This window comes from Populus euphratica, unplaced genomic scaffold, assembly GCF_000495115.2.
Source record: "Populus euphratica unplaced genomic scaffold, PopEup_1.0 scaffold477.1, whole genome shotgun sequence".
In the NCBI taxonomy this organism is placed as follows: domain Eukaryota; kingdom Viridiplantae; phylum Streptophyta; class Magnoliopsida; order Malpighiales; family Salicaceae; genus Populus; species Populus euphratica.
In genome coordinates this window covers 135,766-144,032 of record NW_011500355.1, presented here as the reverse complement: position 1 = coordinate 144,032, position 8,267 = coordinate 135,766, and the positions used below count along the sequence as shown (strand labels likewise).

At 33.9% G+C, this 8,267-nt stretch overlaps 1 long non-coding RNA gene and 1 pseudogene across 1 annotated transcript; both read right to left on the bottom strand.

The window, feature by feature from the left end:
- Positions 1-1,574: 1,574 nt before the first annotated feature.
- On the bottom strand, positions 1,575-5,925 carry LOC105114015 (pinin-like; annotated as a pseudogene).
- Positions 5,926-5,959: 34 nt separating this feature from the next.
- Positions 5,960-7,092, bottom strand: LOC105114010 (uncharacterized). The gene is made up of 3 exons (XR_840054.1): positions 6,685-7,092; positions 6,453-6,518; positions 5,960-6,239 (listed from the first exon to the last, which is right to left on the bottom strand). It is a non-coding gene; the product is annotated as an uncharacterized LOC105114010 (long non-coding RNA).
- Positions 7,093-8,267: the final 1,175 nt, after the last annotated feature.

Below are 8,267 nucleotides of genomic sequence, written 5' to 3'. Positions count from 1 at the left end.
GCATGGCATGGATCCACGTGGTCAAATTGCCCGTTTGACCTCGAGTCGTTGACAAGTTATAAAATGCCACAAACCGAAAATACCTTTTGACCAATGAAAAGATTTTAACCAAATTATACTATCAACAAGTTCTGTTTTTCTTTTTTTAAGTTATTACAATGGTTATTAAACCTGGTATAACCTAGCATTTCTATTAGTGATATAAAAGTTAAGGAGGATTAGATTTTATATTAAAATATTTTTTAATAATTTAATTTAATTTAAATAATTTAACGAATTAATTCATGACTTGATTCATCTACAATCAAGTTAAAACTAATATGTTTTTATCATTTTAAAAAATAAAATCTTGATATAAACAATAACATGAAACTTGACTATAATTATTGTTTATTTTATTTTATTTTAATTTAACTTGGCTAAATTTAAATGATATAATGGATATTTTATTTAAATTTAGCCAAGTTAAAACCAAATAATTTTCTTTTAAAAAATTAAAATAATATTATTTTAAATAAAAATAATAAATATTATGTTATCTTTGCAATCCAATGATGAATGCCGTAAGATCCTTGCCTAAACTCAACTTTAATCGGTGTTCTCATATTTGAGTTGATTTTTTTACATGAGATTTTTTTTTATCCTTTTAACATTATTTAGAATTAAGTGTTTAATAACATTTCAATGTTTGTTTTTTAAAATATTTTTATTTGAAAAAATAATTAAAAAATATTTTTTTATTTTTTAAAATTTATTTTTAATATTAACATGTAAAATCGATCCAAAAGTGCTAGAAAAAATAATTTTTTAAAAAATTGAAATTAAAAAAGAAAAACATGTTGAAACTAGCTCCCAAATGCCCCTTTAATTTCAAACCCTCTAGTTTCACAATTTTGAATTGCAACTCCACCATCATAAATTGAAACAATTTTTGTAATCAAATTTCATTCCAGACCTTTGTCGAACAATATTAGACGAAAGTTCCCCTCCATGGCCATTTTCTTGGCTCTGACAACGCTTTTGGGAGAGGAGGGGGGGAAAGACACAACTTTCAAGTTTCAAGGTATTTTCTTGGCTCTTCGAAGAGGAAAAGATGAAGATTTTTTTCATTTCAACGAATGGGAAACTGCAAGTTCTTTTGTTGTTTCTAATGTAAAACAGTATCTTCTCTCTTTACTTTCTTTTTCTGTGTTTTCACCTAGGATAGGGTTATGTCCTTTCACCTCGTGTTCTTCCTCGTTACATCTTTCCTCCTCCTGGTTCTCAAATATAGCGTTCCCACATGCAGGTGTTCAGTGTTCAAGCCATGAATGAACCTTGGCAATAATAATATTAAAAAGAGTTCACAGTGTCCAAATGCAGGTTTTCTTAAATTTGAAATCTCAACCTCATTCTCCATGCTGTACACCTTGGCTCGAAATTTCACCACAAAATCAGGACAGTTCGTTGAAATATGTAAGAACTTGGTGGATGGTTAAGCATAAGGGACAAAATGCTCGGTTTCTCCCTTTGAGCATGTATGAAAAATGCCCTCGAAAATAATTCCAATGAGTCATGTTAATGCCAATTTTGCATTGATGATTGTAGAAAATACACTAAAGATAACAAATGATGTCTTAAGAACCTCTATTTTGTACGAGACATGCACATTAATAGGAAAAACAAACACCAAGACAGCCGGTGAAAAGCAAGTGAATACAGAAGAAAATAGGATTGGCAATGGAATGACCTGATATAAGGAACAAGGTATGATGCCTTCAATCATTACTGATCAGGAGGGGGGCTGGTATCATTGGCTTCTGGCTGGGATGCTTCATCAACCCTCCAGCAGACCATCAACCCCCAGCACATCATCCATCACGTCATCTTCCCTAAAACTGATATCCTCCACATCATCATCCTCTTCATTGTTGCTTCCACCAGGTATCTTTCTTGTCTTGGGACCATGCTCAAGCCTGTGTATGTCCAATTCTTTGTCCATTGTTTCTTGCAAGTTCACATCATCACTCGCTCTCCTCGCTCTCTTTGCATTTTCCACCTCTCCAACTCCATTTCAACATAGCTAAGTTGCTGGTCCCGGATATGCTTCTGATATTCAGATAGTTCATCTCTCCTACCAGCCTTCCATTCTAAAAAAGCCTGATGTGCCAATTCATGACAACATATGTACAGAAAGGATTCAGATCAAACATACATCGGGTGAATTGTCCATAATTCTCAAAACCAAATCTCAACCCCCATTTTAAGATCTACAGATCACATAAATGTACGATTTGGAGATCACTGTTCAAATTTCAACATGTTATATCAAACACAACTGCCCATTTTCCCCTGACAGTTCTTTTTTAGCAGGGAACTCTTTATGAAACAAAGCTTTTATATGCAAGACAACACAGATACACAATACCTGCTCATTCCATGAAGCTAGGATTTGAAGGAAACGTTACAACTACATAATTAAACACTGCCAGTTATATGCATTAAGCTTCTATGAATTCCAAGAATAAATTGGGCATACCATCCAAAATCTTTCTCCTTAAATCAAATAGGCCCAGGGATTTAGGGAAGTCAACTTACCTGTTCTCTTTGCTGGTCAAGTAAGGTTGCATCCTTTTCCAATGGCTGTTTAGGCAAATAGTAAATTAGAGGTTCTGCCTAAGTCCAGAAAAACACACCCCACAAGCTAATCAAAGGGAGTTGAAAGTTAGCAGAAAAATACAACATTTCACCCCTAAAATCCCGCAAAGATGCAGGAAAGATTCACTGGCCCAGTTCTTTCAACACTACTATCCACTTGAACATAAACTTATCTTCGTCTTAATAAAATTGTGAATATGGACACTTTTGGACCAAAGTTAAAAATAATCTGCAGCAGAAGATGAATACACGGGAAAAAATTAATTTGAATGCTTAACTGGGAGAGGTTAGCTACCGAGAACAAAGAAGAGATTGTGTCAAATGGAAGGTATACCTTATAAAATTGCTAAGTTTTTGATGTGATCATTCCACCGAAGAAACAGCAATTCCAACTTCTTTTCTTCAGCCTTTACAGTGATGCGTGCTCTGAGAGTCTGATTGAGTAAACTGTAAAAGTAAATAATAGAGTAAGAAAATATCATTTGTTTTTGTGTACAGAGAAAAAACAGGAACCATTAAAGGCTTTGCCAGCACATGTTATAATCTACAAATATTAGAACAAACCAGATCTCTTCTCCTCTGTTCAGCAATTTGTTCACGCTCTTGTTGTCTCAGCCTTTCACGTTCTTCAGGTGCTTTTTGCTCAGTCTAAGAAGAGTTTCAATACATTTAATTATCACACTAGACCAGTGTAAATGTCAACATATTAACATCGTCTCCAGCAGGGCCAAGAAGCATTTCAAAAGGAAAAAAAACAGTATTAAACATAACCCTACCAAGAAAAGGACAAATAGTACCACACCAGAAGAAAAGGGAAAAAAATTCAAATGTAATGCACAATTTGGAAACTTCTGGAGTTCCAAAAACAAAACCACGCACCTAATAGTCAGTGAAGTACCAAAGAGCTGTATTCCATGATACAAGATATGCTCTTCTTTGTTTTAGCTTCCCTCAAAAAAAGGACTTGCAATAAATAAAGAATGACTTGGATTTTTAAGGGGGTAAGAAAAATGAATTCAGGATTTTGAGAGTATTGACTGTCAATAACAGATGAAAGCATTTATCCACCAATAGGCAAACAAGTTAATGATTAAGGTTTAGTTTACTTAACAAATAATTCAAATTGCAAACTCACTCTTTGCAAAGTATTTCACCTTTGTATAAATGCTTCTGTCCCTGAAATTTTCATATCTTCTTTCCTGAATTTCTGGAAATTTCAAACAATGACAAAAATAGAGAAGAAATTAAGTAGTGATCACACATAAAGAGAGAAGTAAATAATAACAGATATGCTAATCGAAACATGTTTTAGAATTCAAAAGGGCAGCATTAGAATATTTCAAAAAAAATCAAAAGATTATTATAGCAAAATGTTGCTCAACACAGCATATTTACTGCTTAAGAAGTATTCTATGGAAGTATTTTTAATGAGAGTTGAAGCTCAAAAACTTCAGTGATTTCAGTTTGCAGCTGGAAGTCAATGATACAAAATCTACATCATTCTTCAAGTTTTAGTGATTTGCTAGTCAGAACCATTCCCATCAAGAAGTCAGCACCGATTTAAGATGAGGCAAAATCAATCACAGCGTAAGATGCATCTAAAGATGCATTTGGAAAGGACTATAAATTTAGAACTAGTTAAGGTTCTTACCATCAAACCCTTAACAAAACAAACAAGAGAATCAGAAAACACATTAAGGAAACCCAAACAAATTGAATCACATAACCATGAGTCGAAGAATTCAACAGAATCATTGCACAAAATTGACTCTGCAAACAAGTTGTGAACCTCCCACTGGAGCATTACTTCAATGGGATTCAATCATCATATTTGGAAGACAAGATGACATTGTACAGGATAATCGTATTAAAGACTTCGCTGCAGGTTGGAAATTGTTGTTAACCATAAATCATATCTGATGACCTGGGTAATTCAGATTGTTTTATCTTGTTTTGCTATTCATTACAAGCAAGTTGGTATTTGTATTGATTATAAATATTAAAGTAAGAAATTTTAGAGATTCCTAGATCAGATACTATATTTTTAAGGAAGTTGATAATTTAGATGTATTTGTCCTGATAATTCTTCAAAAGATTGCTAGCCATGGGAGCATCATTTAATTGGTGAAGATCATGACAGATTCACACTCTATATGTCATAAGAAAGTGAAGTTTTTCAAAGCCCTGGCTTCCTTATCTTTTTCCTTTGGTCTGAAATTCAACTCCTGTGAATGCTATTAAAGGCTAAAGGCTGAGAGATTAGTAGATTGGCCTTTTCTAGAGATCAAGTATTGAGATATACTATTTTCATCACCAACTAAAACTCAGACTCCTAATTTCTATAGATGGAGTTTGTTTAGAAAAACTTCAGGAGAGCTTGCTTGTTCTAACAATTATACATCGTTCACTGACCTATGCCAACCCCAAAAGCAACAAAATTAGAGAAATCACTGGCCGTGTGTAGCACACAAAATACTGTAAACCTCCACAATGTAATCAGCAATTACTCTACACCCAGTTCTCCATCCCTCCTAGTGGCATTTCAAATAATCAATGTGAGAAAATGGCTCTATAATGTTGAGCCACAAGCAGTTGCTGGAGGTTTTGGAGGAACTATTTAATTTCCTCAGACATAAAAATCAGCAATTACTCTACACCCAGCTCTCCATCCCTCCTAGTGGCATTTCAAATAATCAATGAGGGAAAATGGCTCTATAATATTGAGCCACAAGCAGTTGCTGGAGGTTTTGGAGGAACTATTTAATTTCCTCAGTGAATTTGGTTTTCTTATTTCCTCGGACATAAAAAATCAGCAATTACTCTACACCCAGTTCTCCATCCATCCTAGTCGCATTTCAAATAATCAATGTGGGAAAATGGCTCTATAATGTTGAGCCACAAGCAGTTGCTTGAGGTTTTGGAGGAACTATTTAATTTCCTCAGTGAATTTGGTTTTCTTATTTCCTCAGACATAAAAAATTACTCACTTCGACCATTAGCAAGATCAGAGATCTTTCAGAAGATTTATGTTCTGATTGATTAAAAAAAAAAGTAACAACAAAATTCAAGTAATGGAAAGGAAAAAATAACAATGCCATTAAGTTTTGATCCGGTTGTTTTGGTCGAAATGCATGAAAAACTGGCTTCAGTTTCAATCCCCAATAAGTAGCCGAAAACGAGGAATTAGCTTGCACACACCTCCAGAGTACCTAAAAGTTGCCCCAGCATTCTTTTGTTTCTGCTAACCAATCTTGGATCCTGATTCTTAGGCAACGCCCTTGGAACAAACAAAAATCTTTGCAAACGAAAAATCTTAGCTCAATTACTGGAGTTTCAACCTCCAAACAAAACAATCATGACAACAGGGAAAAATTAGAAGATGAACGCACATAAAACACACTCAGAAACAAGACAAGAGTTAAAATTCACCCTCTTCACTGCTCTAAGATCAAATCTCTCCTAGGCCAACCACTTCGCTGTAACTTGAAAGGCTTTCCATCACCCCGAATCCCTGTAGCAGGCCCAACATTTCCATCCTCACCCATTTGCTCGTTCTTTGCATCCTCTGCCGTGGCAGAATCCTCAACGATCTCTCCATCCTCCTCCACCTTCCATCCCGGATAGCAACAAAGATTCAATTTTCAGAAAATTCCAACATTTCTCCATCCTCTTCCACCTTCCATCCCGGATAGCAACAAAGATCCAATTTTCAGAAAATTCCAACAATTCTCCATTTTTAAGATAAAGAATTTCACATAATATATTCCAAGAAGATATGTATAAATAGGGGGCACTGTATAAGGTTTTGCTTCTACCTTAACAACAGCAGACAAAAGCCGCCGTTTTGCAGGAGGTTGATCTTCTGCATTGTTCCTATCGGCCTTTAAAAATACCCCAACAACTCAAAAAACATAAAGAACCGACTGAACAACTGTAATCTCTATAAATTCAAAAAATTAACCAAATGAAAGAAAACAAGAAGTTGCTTTCATATATAAACAGAAGGTAAAAAAACTTATAGAAAGAAGAAAGGAAAAAAAAAAGTACCGGTTGAACAAGGCCACGAGGACGAGCACCGCTTGCAACGAAATTGCGAGGAGTGGCGGCGGCGGATAACCCTCCTCTTCGAAGTCCACGAGGATCACGAAGGCGCTCTGTAATCTACAACAGTAAGAAAAGAACTTGCATGTGATTACACGTTCAAGAAGATATCAAGAAAAATGCAAGAAAAGGGTGGAGGGCCTGACGTCGCTCATCGACCCCCCCACCCCGATTTCACTTTTCTTGTACAGCGGATCGAAATTTTCATTCATGATTTTTCACTGAATGAATCTATGCAGCAGGTTGTATATTATAACTAATTTAAATTAAACAAGATTTAGATTAGACTTCGATCATTGTTCGTGGCATTATTATGTATAACAACATACTATCATACAAAATGGTTGGCTGGTGGATGATACATAATAGAGATGTTTGTACCATTGCAGCTTATAAGGGAAACTTCATGAATCTTCCGAGGTTATAAAAGATGCAATAGTTAATCATAAAATTAATTTTATTTTTTAATGTTGAATTGAATGAAAATCAAGTTTCAATATGTTTTTTTTTGATGAAATTATCACAATCTCATAATTTAAATTGTGAATTTTACATGTTAATTTGAGTTGATTCGAGTTAGTTGATTCGAGTTAATACAGTATATTACCATATCAAAATAAAAAAATATTATCTTTAAATTTTTTGTAGTCAAAGTATTTTTTTTGTAGTTATTTAAATTGTTTTTAAACTATTCAAATTGATGAAATCAATCTCTATATAATATTTTTTTAAAAAAAATATTAGAAATGCTTAAGTATTCTTTTAATGTTTTTCTAGAAATGACCTTGCCTATAGTAAAAAACAGTTAAATGATCTAGTTGGTTAATGTCTATTCTTAATTTTTATACTTGAGTGTCCATATTCGTTTTTAGTCCTTGTTGAATTTTTTTATTCAATTGGAATTCAATTGAAAATCAGTCACATTTATGTTATAGGAACACTTAGCACTAGTCCTATTTTATTAATGGCCTCATGAAATATAGTTACAAAGTTGATTAATTTACTTGTTGATTTTTTCAATTTATCATTTCTTGTATTGATCTACATTGTAAAAATTTGTTTAACTAATTGTTTATAATTTTTTTTTTGTTCAAAACTCTCATATAAGGAGTGGAATTTTTTTTAAAAAAATCTGGATTTAAAGCATAAAAAAACAAACAAAAAAAAACACATGTAACTAAGTAGAAAAAATCTAGAGTACAGGGAGGGAAAAAAAGAAATGGATACAAGCATTCAAATAATAAAACAATATCAGTCCCAGTAATTTACAAATTTTCAACTAGATCCCTTGATTGTTAAATTTCTCAACTAGATATAAGACCAAAATTGATAAATTCAAACCATCTAGGTGGTGGTCAAGTGGTAAAAGCTTGGGATCAAGGGGTTTGCTCCCTCTATGGTCTCTGGTTCGAGTCCTTGGTTGCTCATATGATGGCCACTGGAGGCTTACATGGTCGTTAACTTCAGGGCCCGTGGGATTAGTCGTGGTGCGCGCAAGCTGGCCCGGACACCCACGTTAATCTAAAAAA